This window comes from Erpetoichthys calabaricus, chromosome 12, assembly GCF_900747795.2.
Source record: "Erpetoichthys calabaricus chromosome 12, fErpCal1.3, whole genome shotgun sequence".
Classification (NCBI taxonomy): domain Eukaryota; kingdom Metazoa; phylum Chordata; class Cladistia; order Polypteriformes; family Polypteridae; genus Erpetoichthys; species Erpetoichthys calabaricus.
This window is the reverse complement of record NC_041405.2, coordinates 84,932,936-84,947,313: the sequence shown is the minus strand read 5'-3', so window position 1 is coordinate 84,947,313 and position 14,378 is coordinate 84,932,936.

Below are 14,378 nucleotides of genomic sequence, written 5' to 3'. Positions count from 1 at the left end.
TAAGATTTGTTGAGTTGAATGTTAAAGAACCCAAGTCTAATATTTGATTTCACTGTCAAAGTAGTTAAAGACATTAAAATTGATTCATGTTTTACTGTGACACCATTGCAGTTTTATTAAGTGCCCTGCCATTTTGAGGCACCTTTTGTTTATGCTGTGCATGGAGATGTGGGAGTGAGCAGCACATAAAGTCAAATACACAACAATATAAAATCAGATGTGTTTACTTTCCGGTTGTCTCAAATTGTGGATAATTCTAAAAAACTGGAATTTAAGGTTCATTTGATGTGTTGATTGTCAACTTTGTTATAGAACTATGAATTAAGTTAGCATTTCTCTTTTGTTGAACCTACAGTTTGGTTATTAGTTTCAGCTCTTGCTTTTGACTACATCTGATGCCTGTCCTTTATTCAATATTGTCTGCTTATCAGCACCTTGGGCAGAACAGAATGTTGATATAATAAAATAAAATGTAAGAATAATAAAAATAAAAGACATACACTGTTCATCCTTTTAAGATGCTACTTTAAACAGCAGAATATTCAACATCATTTTTTATTATGATCAAATTGTTCATTGAAATGGTAAATGGTAATTAAGGAGTTAAAAATACATTTGTGTACAGTAAGAGTGACACTATCAACATCTACAGTGCTTCTCTGAGTGCATTTGGGATTTACACTGAATGCTCTTTGCTTCAAATTCAAAGTATAGTCCCTGAAAGGCTGTCATAACTGTTAGTGTGGTGCTGCTGCTTTGTTTACCTGTGCTGCTCTCCTTGTTCTGAGACGAATGAAGCTGGTAATCCAGGAGTTCAACACGATATACAGATTGGCAAAGACCACACACCCACTATATGTTTAGTTAGACATTTTAATAAATTCATGTTTGTCATGGCTCTGGACAGTTGTAACATGTTTGTTGTAAGTTGGTTGGACATGTAAGTAAGAATCATTCCGTACTCTTTACTCTTGACATTTACTGCTATTACTATCAATGCTAATGTGAATTTCCCCTTGGGATTAATAAAGTATCTATCTATCTATCTATCTATCTATCTATCTATCTATCTATCTATCTATCTATCTATCTATCTAATATTTACACTACTTGTTTAAAAAATTCATAATCAATTATTATATTTAAAAGGTGTGGGGGGAAATCCCTCTTCCAAAAACCTGGAGTTCCATCCTGTTTGTGCATATGTCTATCTCATTTCTGATAAAGATTAACAAGAGACTGGATATGAGTGTACCGGAAGGTGTGTGTGTGTGTGTGTGCATGAGGTGATCAGTTGGAACAAACGCCACTGCCAGATTTGGCTAAGCTGTAAAGAAAATGAAACAGGGAAATTATGAAGAAAATAAAAGTACCCAGTCACAAAAACTGTAAGTTTATGATTAACATAATACTTCCATGCCAGGAGCACTTAATGTTTGAGGAAGCATTTTCTACTCTGTTGAAATAGAGAAATGCTTGAACTACTACTTGTTCTCTCTAAAGGTATAAATGAGGCTGTTCATTTTAAATGATTAAAATCTTATTATCTTTCTCTCATACCTCCAAATTTAAAGTTAAATTATTCTTTGAAAGACATTACATAAGTACAGAACATTACTACTGTACAGTGTTAGGTGATTTTTACCTTAATCCAGGCAAGTTCAAAAAATGACTGTTCCAGTGGTTAGCATTGCTGCCTCCCAACTCCTGGGTCTTGTGAGTCTGGTTTATTTTTTTTTCCTTTAACTCAACAATGTGTTGGGGTTGATTAGAGAGTCTAAATCAGCACAGATCTCTTGTAATGAACTGGTTTTCTATCTAGAGTTGGATACCCCCTTGCCCCCAATGTTGCTATGATCATTAATAGGATCTTTAGGTTAGAAGATGAAGGACTGGTGTTGTAATATTCATTTGTCCTCATTTTTCATTACAGAATGGTGGTGATGACAACAGTTCTGGTGGTATCAGGCACAAGACTCAAATTAAAACTGATTAATTAATAAATTAATAATTTTATAATAAATTTTAATAAATTAAAACAAATTAAGACACCAGTTCTTGCAGGCCACCCTCACAAATGTTGGCCTCCATAGCTGTGAGTCTATTGTGCAGTATTTTATTTAATTTTATTGTATTCTTCTGTTCATTTTGAATTACTCAATATAATTTATCATTACTTTTATCATTAGATTAGATTAGATTAGATTAGATTAGATTAGATGCAAATTTATTGTCATTGTACAGGTACAACAAAATGCAATTTAGCATACAGTAGAGTAAGGTGCAATAGACAGTGGGTGCAAATAGTACATTAAAGTGCAATAGATAGTAAGGTGCAATAAGGCAGCATACAAATGAGAATAAACAGTACAGTATATCTATATGATATTTGAATTTACAAGTAGTAGTATATACTGTACATGGAGAATATATAGATATGAATACTGATCAGTAATTACAGATACATGACATAAATAAATATAGATATATGATATATTTTATGTACATAATAGATATATGTAATCAGGTAAAATACACATAGAATACAGACTGTAGTTATTGATATATAGAAAGATCAGCTATTGAGTGGTAAGGGTTGACAGTTCAGAATGGTGATGGTGTTGTGAAAGAAACTGTTCCTGAGCCTGCTGGTGTGGAACTGAAGGCTTCTGTAGCACCTCCCTGATAGGAGGAGGGTAAACGGTCTATGGGAGGACTGAGAAGCATGCTTGATGATGCTGTGAGCCCATCGCAGACACTGTGTATGGTGCAGGTCAGCAATAATTGGCAGCAGGATAGTAACAATTTGCTTGGCAGTTTTCACCACCTGGTGCAGGGCCTTATTGTCAGCTATTCAGCAGTTGCCGTACCACACCATAATGCAGTTAGTCAATTTGGTCTCAACAGTGCAGCAGTAAAAATTCAACACAATCTGAGGAGACAGGCAGGTATTCTTTAGCCTCCACTGAAAGTAAAGTCACTGTGGTGCTTTTTCTTAACTAGACTGAAAGTGTTTATTGTCCAAGAAAGGTCCTCGGAGATGTGGACACCCAGGAATTTGAAACATGCTGCACCTCAGGCCCATTTATATGGATAGGAGAGTGTCTGGTGCCTTTAGTTTTCTGATAATCCACCATGAGCTTCTTGGTCTTCTTGGTGTTGACAGAGAGGTTATTGTCAGCACACCATGCTACTACTTGCTGAACATCCTCTCTGTAGACTGACTCAACATAGTCACTGATCAGTCCTATCACCTTGGTATTGTATGTGAACTTTATGATGGAGTTGGAGCCATATAAAGGGACGCAGTCATTGGTTAAGAGGGAGTAGAGGAGTGGGCTGAGCACACAGCCCTGTGGTATGCCAGTATTCAAAATCAGGGCAGAGGATGTGTGGTTGTTTAACATGACAGACTGGAGTCTGTTGGTTAGAAAGTCCAGTATCCAATTACAAAGAGAGGTGCTGATTTTATTAGTTTATTTTTATTGGTTGCTGAGTTTATTTAACAGATTGAAGGGGATTATGGTGTTAAATATGAGCTAAAATCAACAAATAACATTCTGACATAAGAATTGTTGTTATCCAGGTGCATCAGGGCAGAGTAAAGAACCAAGGATATGGCATCCTGCTTTGACCTATTGGGACAATAGGCAATAAGCAAACTGGTAGGGGCCCATTGTGGGAGGTAGAGTGGATTTGAAATTGGTCAGAACCAGTCTCACAAAGCACTTGCTGATGATAGGGGTGAGTGCAAGAGGGCAGTAGTATTTCAGGCTCCCTGGAGAGGATAGTTTAGGTACCTGTAGAATCAATGTGGACTTAAGGTTTGGAGGGATGGCAGCTTGGGCCAAAAACAGATTGAAGATGTTACTGAAGACCTCAGACAGTTGCCCAGCATTGACCTTAAGCTAACACCCAGCCATGCCATCAGGTCCAGCAGCCTTGCATGCATTCACTTTTCTGAGTGTAGACTGTACAGCAGAGGTGGTATGTTTGAGGGTCTGGTCTTCTGTGGGAGGAGTAGTTTTGGTTGCAAGAGTTTATTTTCCCGATCAAAACGAGCATAAACATTGTTTTGTTACTCAGGAAGAGAGACATTACTAATTGTTGAGGATATATTTACCTTCCTGTATTCTGTGATGGTCTGGATGCCTTTCCACTTATGTCCGGGATCGGAGTTTTTGAAATGATCCTCAATTTGTTGCTTGTATTTCTGTTTGGCTCTCCTGATGCCCTTTTTCAGGTTGGCCCTGGATGTGCTGTAGCTCTCAGCATCGAGAGTTTTCAGCAGAAGTCTAGCCTCTCTTTTCAAACAAGGCTTCTGGTTAGGAAAAGACTTATTAATTGTTTTTATACATTGTGATTTCATTAATGCTTGTATTGATGTAATCTAGCAGAGAACAAGTGTATGTTTCAATGTCCACTTCTGAGTCACGAGTGGTATTGGTGGCAAACAAGCTTCAGTCTGTACTTTGAAACTTCTGCTTTAAAGTGGAGTCTGCCTCTTCAAGCCAGACTTTCACCTTCATCACTGACAGTTACATGCATCTGATAATTGGTGTGTATTTAGGGAGGAGAATCAGGGAGAGGTGATCTGATTGTGCAAGCTAGAGGAGCGGAAAGGCCTTGTGGGCTTCAGTAATGTTTGTATATTTGTGATCTAAGATTCTATCTCCTCAACTGGGGCAGGAGATGTTTTGATGAAACTTGGTGAATATAGTTCTAAAGTTGCAATGATTTAAATTACACGCAGTAATGAAAGCCACATCCGGATGTGCCATTTTTTGTCTGCTAACAGCAGCATGCAGTTCTTTCATTGCAAGCTTAGTATTGGTGTCCAGTGGTACATACACGGCAGTGATAATAATATACGTGAATTCCTGGGGTAAGTAAAAGGGTCTACACTTACTCTTCAAATATTCCAGAACAGCAGAGAAATGACATCCTGTTACAAAAGTGTCTGCACACCAAGCACCAAGGCCCTGAAGACAGTGTGCTCCTCCAGTTCAATATAATGTCCGGGATACAGATATTTAACCATGTTTCTGTGAAAATCATAATGTTGCAGTCCATAATACATGTGTGTGAGGTGATCTGGAGTCACAGTTCGTCTAGTTGGTTCATCAGAAACAGAACATTGACGAGAAAATGCTCAGCAGAGGTAGATGGTGAGAGATTTGCTGAAGCCTCACCTGAAGACCACTTTCCTCTCTTTTGTTTATGATCTTGATGCCACTGCTGGGCTCTTCCTGTCGGCAGAGCTGATTCGTTAGACCGCAGTGTTCTAGCTATCTCCAACAGTAGCTGAACGTTGCCCAGTGCTTCGTTTTTACGAAGGCAGCCAATGTTCAGAAGTTCTAGTTTGCTATACAATGTATTTGCACGACTGTATCAGAGAAAAATAAATGAAAATAATAATCATAATACTACTAATTTGCAAAAAATGACAAGACACAGGGTGCCTTGATGCACACATGCCACCGACATGCTGACTTGCAATGACCTGCAATTACACTACTTTGTATTATTTTATGGATGGCAGAATTGTTGTTCTATGCGGTTGCTATCCCCATTGCCAATGGAGGTCAAGTAACACATTAAAGTTTCTGTTGATTCTCTTTTTCTTTTCCTGTACCCCTGGTGCATTATGTGCACTGCAGTTTCATAATGGCAGTATAACATCTCTATGAGACAAATGAAAATAAAATAAGTAATAGTAATAGTCCCAGGACTAAGACCAAACACATATGGGAAAAAAACCAACCTGACCAAAGAATGAATACAGATGACCAGATAATTGGAAATTCTAATTACTGCACCACTATACCATTGTCATCTGGAACATAAAGGTTAAATTAATATTTTTATCGGACAGCTACACCTGAATTGTGACTTTTCAAATCCAGTTGTTTTGGTTCTTTTTCCTACAGTGGGGTATTTGTTAGTCTTACAGGATGAATGTTTGTCTTGACACTTAATGTCATCCAATCATTGTTTGTACTCCAGAATTCAATCTATTGAATATTTTATTTTTATTATTTTAAAAAACGCAATCTACCTTTACTCATTTAAATACAGCCCTTAAAATTGACAAAATATTTTAAAACTACCTGTTTTTACTTCTACAGTATAACAGTAAACACAAGCCTGCAGGGCCTAACTGGGCTTTCTTCTTTAGTGGTGCTGTCTTTTCCTTGTGGTCAACACACAAGTCTGATTTCTTAACTTTATTTGACAGACTCTTCATGCCAACAAAAAACCTGCAAAACATCCAAAGGCCTTATCATGTACTTGGCATGTTGGAAAGGTGCTGCTATGATTCATTCAGCTCACTTACATCCTCGATGAAAGCCGAGTAGCTCAGCTCATTTACGTGGAAGCCACCAGCACTCAGTGCCAAAGCTTTTGTGAAAATGCAGACGTTAGGAAGGAGCCCTGAAGGCAGTTTGTGCTTCCTGGATGGGCGCCAGGACACTTTGCTTGCAGGTGCTGTGTTGTTGTTGTTGTTGTTCTTTTAGCTTTAATAACGAATTAAGAGAACCATGTTTTTCATCATGAGGCACAAGTGTGGGCTAAAGCCTGACTTGCATGTTTGTGCCCCTCAATTCCTAAACTTACTGTTATTATAGCATGTACTGCCTTCCAGCTAATCATGGCACCAAATAAATTATTCAGTGGCACAACTAAGAGTGTTACTTTTAGTTTGTCATATTCATATTTTAAGTGTATGACTAGAAAGAAAATTGGATACAAAGTAAAACATACACAGTGATAAATTAGACATGTCACAGAATCCCAATAAAACGTTTGATTTCTTTTAATGTTTTTATTTTCAGAGTTGTTAGGTGACCACAGTGGCATAGTTTGATAGACTCTTTTCAGATCCCAATCTAGTTACTCTAAATTTGCCCACTATAAATCAGAATATTTGTAGGAGTGAATGCTTCCTGGTATGGGCTGGCATCCCATCCAAGGATGCTTCCTTATAAACATTGCCAGTACAAGTCAGAAACATGAATTTATGGAAACTGTTGAGTTACACAATTGTGAAATACTGTATGTATAAGTTGTGGACACGTGGAGGGAACACAGGATGCCAATATGAAGTGCTGGGGTGCCAGCTGGCTCTTAGCTTTTAATTTATAGCAGATAATAAACATAACAGGCACTCTAGGTCACAAAACAGAGAATAAATTGCCTTTCTGACTTTTAGAAAGAATAGCTCTTATTAGAGTGCTGGGTTCTCGGAGCGCCATCCTTAAGGTCATCCGGGTCCAAATGAGACACCAACTTTCAGGTGCATCGAGTCCTCATAACTGTCTGGTCAGAAGGAACAGGGTTAGCTGCCCTCAAGTGGCATCTTCTCGCTGCTGAGGAATAGAAAAAAATGTGACTGGTAGTGATAGCACCCCCTCTTCACCCAGTTGGGGTATTGCATACCTTCAATGAGCCCTGAAAGTGTCCCATAGAGGCGCATGAGTGACTATATATACAGTATACTATATATATATATATATATATATATATATATATATATACTGTATATATATATATATATATATATATATATATATATATATATATATATATATATATATATATATACACTGTATATTGTCATACATGTGCGCATGGGAAACAGCTGAAGGGCTTATTCACTAGTAATTCTACGCCACGCCAGGGGGCGGCAGAGTGTACTGACTATCTCTCTCAGTCCCTTGCAGACCTTTCCCGGGAAATCCCGCCTCTTGCCAGTCCCAAGGATGACGTCACTTCCGAGCCTGAGGAAGACACTCCCAGTTCCTGCCCGTTGACGTAATTTCCTTTCTAGGCCTTTAAAACGGCCATCTTGCCTCAGTACAGGCAGTTCTGTTCTGGACTCCAACCTATAAACAATTTGTATATAACAAAGCAATTTTGCAGCCAAGCATATTATACGGGTGGCTGCCCCAACTCTTTATGATGTCTCCAACTCATTCTTATGACAGTATATATTGGCCTGGCATAGAATTACTAGTGAGTAAGCCCTTCAGCTGTTTCCCATGCGCACGTGTGTGACAATATATATATATACCAGTAGTGGCGCACTGCACAATAACATGCAGTGAATAATACACTTGACTTGAGCATTCATAGTTTTCATACTCTTTCTCTGTATGTTTAGCATTCATTTGCTCAGAGGCTGATGCACTTGCTGTTTCGTGAGCAGCTCTTCTTTTCTCCACCCTAGTGGTCTGCCTCTTCTCATCTTTTCGCGTTAAAACTGATTAAGTCAGTGCTTGTGTTGCAATTACTTAGTACGTTTTCCTTAATTTTTCACTTAAGCTGGCACTTCAATCTGCCTCAAGAATGATTTAAGACATGAAGAGGTAGGGGAAGTGACAATGAAGGTGGGAGGGATGAGAATGGCACCCATACGCATGCGCCGCACTGCCGCCCTGCTGATCGCTGCCAGGAGTTGATTGTACAATAAAATAAAATAACCTTGGAGGTCAATCATCGCCCTGAAAGAGGATAGTAGACGTCATGTAGTATATGCATACCAAAGTTCAGGTCAATCATTCAAATGGTTTGCGAGCTACAGGTGATTTAAAATCCTGGACAGACAAACGAATAGCCATGGTAGCGTATTATATAAGAAGATATATATATATATATATATATATATATATATATATATACAGGTATATATATATTGGTCCTAAGTATACTTTTCATTTATGCATTTTTTTGTATTTTTGTTTTGTTGTGCACTATGCATACCATGTACACTTAACAGTAAACTTGACTATGACTCTGAGATATTAGAAGTGTGTTCCTTCCCATCAAGTCACCAAATATTTTAACTGGAAAACAGTCAAATTAGAGTTCAAATATATTTCTTGATTTCTGGATCCAAAGGCCTAAGGACTAACAATTTATCCAGGGTTTCTTCCTGCCACAATCCTGCTATTGCCAGGACTATAATCAATGAATGAATAGATGCACATTGTGAATTGACCTCAGATCACTATCATCTATGATACAAACTACTGTAGAGAGAAGTGACAGGTGATGCTATGCCTGGAGCCTAAGAGACACTGCCAGCTTAACAGACGGATCCTGGCTGTAATTTCAGTAAATCATCTACAGATCTAAGTTGAGGATGCAGCCACTGGGCAGAGCACATGCTTTTTTAAGCTTCATTTGTCTGTCTTGGCAAGAAATTCCAGTTTCTTGTTGCACTGCAATTTATACAAAAGGGGCCCAAGGCAAACTTTAATGGATTGGCGCCCCATCCACGACTGATTCCTGCATTATGCCAGAAAGTTTCAAGCTTCCTGCAAACCTGCAAGGGAGAGTCAAAAATATGTGCAATTTGGTGTTATCTTTTTATAGCATTGGCTCAAGCAGGATTTGCTCCTGCATATATGAGCTTTCTTCGTCTGGGTTTCTGTGACACACTGGTCTCATTCATTTTTGGCATGTTATACCACTGTTAATGCTGCTACTCCACTTAATATATGCGCCACAGAAGTGCAACATGCTGCTACCCTTGTTTTGTGGACTGACGTTTATCAGAAGCACACATCTATCATGGGCCTTCAGGACAGTATAGACACATTTAGCCTTAGCAACATACAGTACTGTATCTTCAAGTGGTTTGAAAAGTTCAAGAATGGTCACACAAGTGGTACAGTTAAAGAACTGGTTAGTGAACAAAACCTGGTCACTCTCAGATCCATACTGAGAGTGTTGCTTTTTTTAATATACATAAACGGTTTGGATAAGAATCTAATTAATAAGCTGATTGAGTCTGCAGATGATACTAAACTAGGAGGAAGGACAGATAATGTAGAATCAGCTACTTTGTTACAGATTGTCCTGGACAACATATAGGCTTGGGAAGGCGTGTTGCAGATTAAATTAATTTATGTAATTTTAAGGTATTTCATGTAGGAAGTAGAAATGTAAGATCTGTAATACACAATGGGAGGTTTAGAATGCCATAGTATCCATTCTGAGAAGAACCAAGAAGTAAAAGTGGAATTTTATTGGTATCTATATCGAGAAATTAAGCTTAAGTCATATAAAGCACTAGTGAGGTCTTACCTGGAGTACTTTCTATAGTTTTGGCCTCCATATTGCAAAAAAGACATAGCAGTGTTAGAGGATGTCCAGAGAAGATTAGGCTGATTCTAAGTGTAAGAGGTGTGGCCTTTGATTGAACGAGTTTAAGAGGTGACATGATCAATATTTAAAATTAATGAGAGAATTACTACAGTGGACACATCTGTTATTTTAAAGTAAATTCTTCAACAAAAACACAAGGACATAGTCAGGAACTTGTTAAGTGTAAATTTTGCACAATTTTTAGAACGTTTTTCTACACACAAAGAGGCACTGACACATGAAACAAACTACCAAGTAGTGTTGTGGAGAGTAGGACTTTATGGACCTGTTGTTTAAAACAATCTAGGAAAATAGAATTGGTGAGCTTGTTAATCTGAATGACCTGTTCTCATTACAATCATTCTAATGTTTTAACAATTGTAAGGTTTCTAAACTCTTTTGGAACTTCCCCCAATGGGATGAGATGCCGAAGAGCGTCCCAAAGCGCAATCACCGCGTCTGTGGAAAATAGCATATCGGTGGCCGCGATCTGCAGGCACCCAGCACTGTGACAGCCTGCCGCGAAAACAAATCTGAAAAGACTGCAGTCGCACTATAAGCACCTGCCGTCGATGACTGATGCAAGGAACATTGTAAATGCAGGGAACAGCATTACTTGGCCACTAACATGACCCTGCCTGATTGCTGTGTAGGTGTATAGGAGGGAGATAGATCTCATCACAATAAATAACAGTGCTGTTCATGTTTCAAGCTGAATAAATTTGATTTTGCTAAAGCACTGAGATTCAGCCTCATGTTTTGGAATGCAAGACAGGGACTCACACATTACAATCATGTTGCAAGTCAACATCCACTACTACTGACAATATTGAATATGCTTGTTACATGGCTGTGACAACCAGTGTGAGCATTGATTTGTGTGTTAATAACTTCGGAAACTATGTCGAAAATTTATGTTCAAGTAAACTCAATATTCTTTATATATTCATTCATATAAATATACTGTATTACAAATGTTTTTTGATTTCCCCTTGTAGGAATTGGGAAAAAAAAGTGTTCAATAAATAGATTATGCAGTTTTAATTGAATTTAGCTATTTAGTCAATAGATTTTACAATCAATGGCACTTTATTTTTTTGAAAAATGCTTGCTTCTGTGGCATATTAACATCATATCAAATTCAGTTTCTGTGAAAATGTAGTGAAATCATAATGCAATTAGAGATTAATATTTTTTCATTCATAAATGTAGGCAGTACGCCATACAAATGTAACATCAGCACTGTTGGGACATTGCTTATTTTCATGGGTGAGCACAGAGTCCTGCCATGTTACACACCCACAGCTTCCCTAACACAGAAGCTTGTTTATCTTACTGGCACTCAGTCTTGAAATTCCTTTTGCTCAAATTCTCTGCTATTTTTACCTTTTCTTGTGTTTCCAGTGTCTTTTATTATCCTCAGTCAAATAATAATAAGTTGCATTTATAATCAAATGCTGTAAACTATATAAAGTAGCATTCTCAAGCCCACTTAATCCACCTTAGAATTTTAGATTGCTAGAGCCTTTCCAGGCAACACTGGGCACAAGCAGGGCATCAGTAGCATACATACCCATTCTCACAATGGGCCAAGCTGGATCTTAATCTAACCAACTTATCTCTGAGGATTCGGAAGTAAGACCTGTGCAGACAAGATGAATATTCAGATTTCACATAGAAAATGTTGATCACAGGACTTAAAACCACAGCCAGGGATCTGGCTCTTCAAGCAGCAGTGATAATCACTGCACTGCCTAAACTTGCACAGAATGAGGAGATCATGCAAACTCCATGCAGACGATGACCAGACAGGGGTATAAACCTACAAGAACTCAAAAGATGTGAGGTAGCAATCTGTAAAATGCAAACAATATATTAAATTAGTTTAATTTAAGAGTAAGCAGTTACTGGGTCTTCTTCATCTGAGCTTTTACTCTTTCTAAGTGAAAGACTCTCTTTTTGCCACAAAATAATTAATATCTTACTCTTACAACTTCAATGCTTTTCAATTAACCATTTCTAAAATGAATTGCCCCCGTTTTCTACTTTGCAGGGCAACTTGTCAGAGGCCTTCTGGTTAGACCTCCTAAATGCCTTGCACTACAGTAGGACAATGTCAGGCCACACACAGCCAGTGCAATCACAACTGTCTCAACAAATGAATGTTGGTGTGCTAGTGTTACCTTAGTCTGCCTTCTCTTCTGGTCCATTTTCCTCACGGACACATTTCGGAGGCCTTAGATCACTGCCTCTAGAGACCTAATCCTCTGCTTGCCAATGAACAGTAACTTCATCAATCCCTTCTGCAAGGATTTTAATAACATTTCATAGTTACATATTCAGAGGGTCACTAGCTGTATGAGCCAGAAGTGTCAAGCAGTTGTGGCAGCAAGAAGACATCACACAAGCTACTAAAGGACTGCATGATGACCTTTGTTAATATTCAAAAACATATTCTGGAAAGGAGATTCTGTTAAATCCTCCATTTTCAAAACACCCAAAATTCTCTTGAAAGTCTGCAAAAAAAATGTATCTGAAGATACATTTATATTTATATGTACAATATCATCAGACTCTGGCCAATAGTAACACTACCTGGTTTTAACCCTAAATATGAAATTCTTCTTAAATTTCTTCCAGTCTGAATTCATTAGTCTGATATTATCTGCCAAACATTGGATGTAGTGATACTTTATTTCTGGTGTCAACATTCTAGGCATCTAACAAGCAGAGATCTTGCTCATGTTTGATTGTTCAAGAATAATGAAGTCATCTGACCCATAACTTTCTCAAACATTGTCACTCCTTGGTTTTCCAGCACCATTCACGCAATGGTGGCAGCATTATCTTCTGTCATCAAAGTCAAAGGCCAGCCAGACCTTGAGTCACCTTTAAAAGACATCCTGTCATGACTGAATATTGCAGCCCCTCTACTGACTGTGCAAAATGAAGGTGACTGGTCATGGTACACTTGGCTAGGTGAAAGCAGGTATCTGAACATATATTGTTTTCCAGAGTTAGAAATTCAATGACAGCTAGATACTCAAATTTGTAGTTCCTGGTATTTATATTGACTTGGCTCTGATGTTAGAATCTACATATTTTGACACTTTGGAGGTGCTCTTTTGCCACTTGTAAAATTAGCACCATAGAATACCCCTTTCAGGTTCAGTTTCAGAACGTATATGCATCTGCCGTAAATGTGGCCTATCTACATAGTAATCCGTCCTGGGTATGATGTTAATCTGCATCCATCCCTGCATGTAGGCCCTCCAACCTGCAGGGAAAATCTTGGGGGTTGGTGGCAGAATTGGCACTCCAGCCACCATAAAAAAACCTCACACTGTTCCACTCAATCTGAACTAGTGTGGTGCTGAGGTATCACCCGTTGCATGGCTGCACTCGGATCCTAATCTGAGATTCTGAGTTGGTTTGTCGTGCGGTGGGTGCGGCAATGCACTGTATCAGCGCATACTCCTAACCCTCTCCTCTACATAGTAATGGGCAGAACAGCTAACTCCGCAGGCATTAATGACGGGGGCTCAACTACAAAGGCCACTTTGAGAACAATACCACCTGATCTGAGAAACAACAAAGAAATCTTTTATCTGAATTAAAACGGGAAGTCTTTTTTTTCCACACGAAAGATTGGAATGGTAAACAACAAAAAGGAGTTTTTTTTCATCATATCATCTATTTCATATTGATTTCCTTGTTAGAACTTAAGAGAAAAATTGGCAAGTATAGTTTGACTTGAAATAAATGTATTTTTAAAGGAATATTCATGATTGATAGAAAGGAAAGTAGATTTAACGTTAAACCAATTATATGCATATTGTCTCTGATATAACACGTAATGTAAAGTTCTGTATGTTTAACAAAGAAAAAGATGACCACATTATTAACTCTGATCCAGACTCTTTTTTTAGGTTCTTATCTAACTAGTGGTTCAATAGGTAACTGTCCCTGTGCTCCTGTTATGAAAATTTAAATATGTACTATGCCAGGAGAAGTATTCTTTATTTTCACAGGTGAAATATCCTAAATGTATAGTTTATAATTTGCTTGTGCTCTAAAAATCCCTTTCTTTCTGTTAAAGTGTTGCTCTGTTATATACATCATTGTTCTCGTTATATATTAAAATACTAGGGGGCTTCGCCCCCTGCTCACTTCGCTCACCAATCCCCCCTGCCTGCACTTCAGGCCAGCAACTTCGCGTCTCTGCC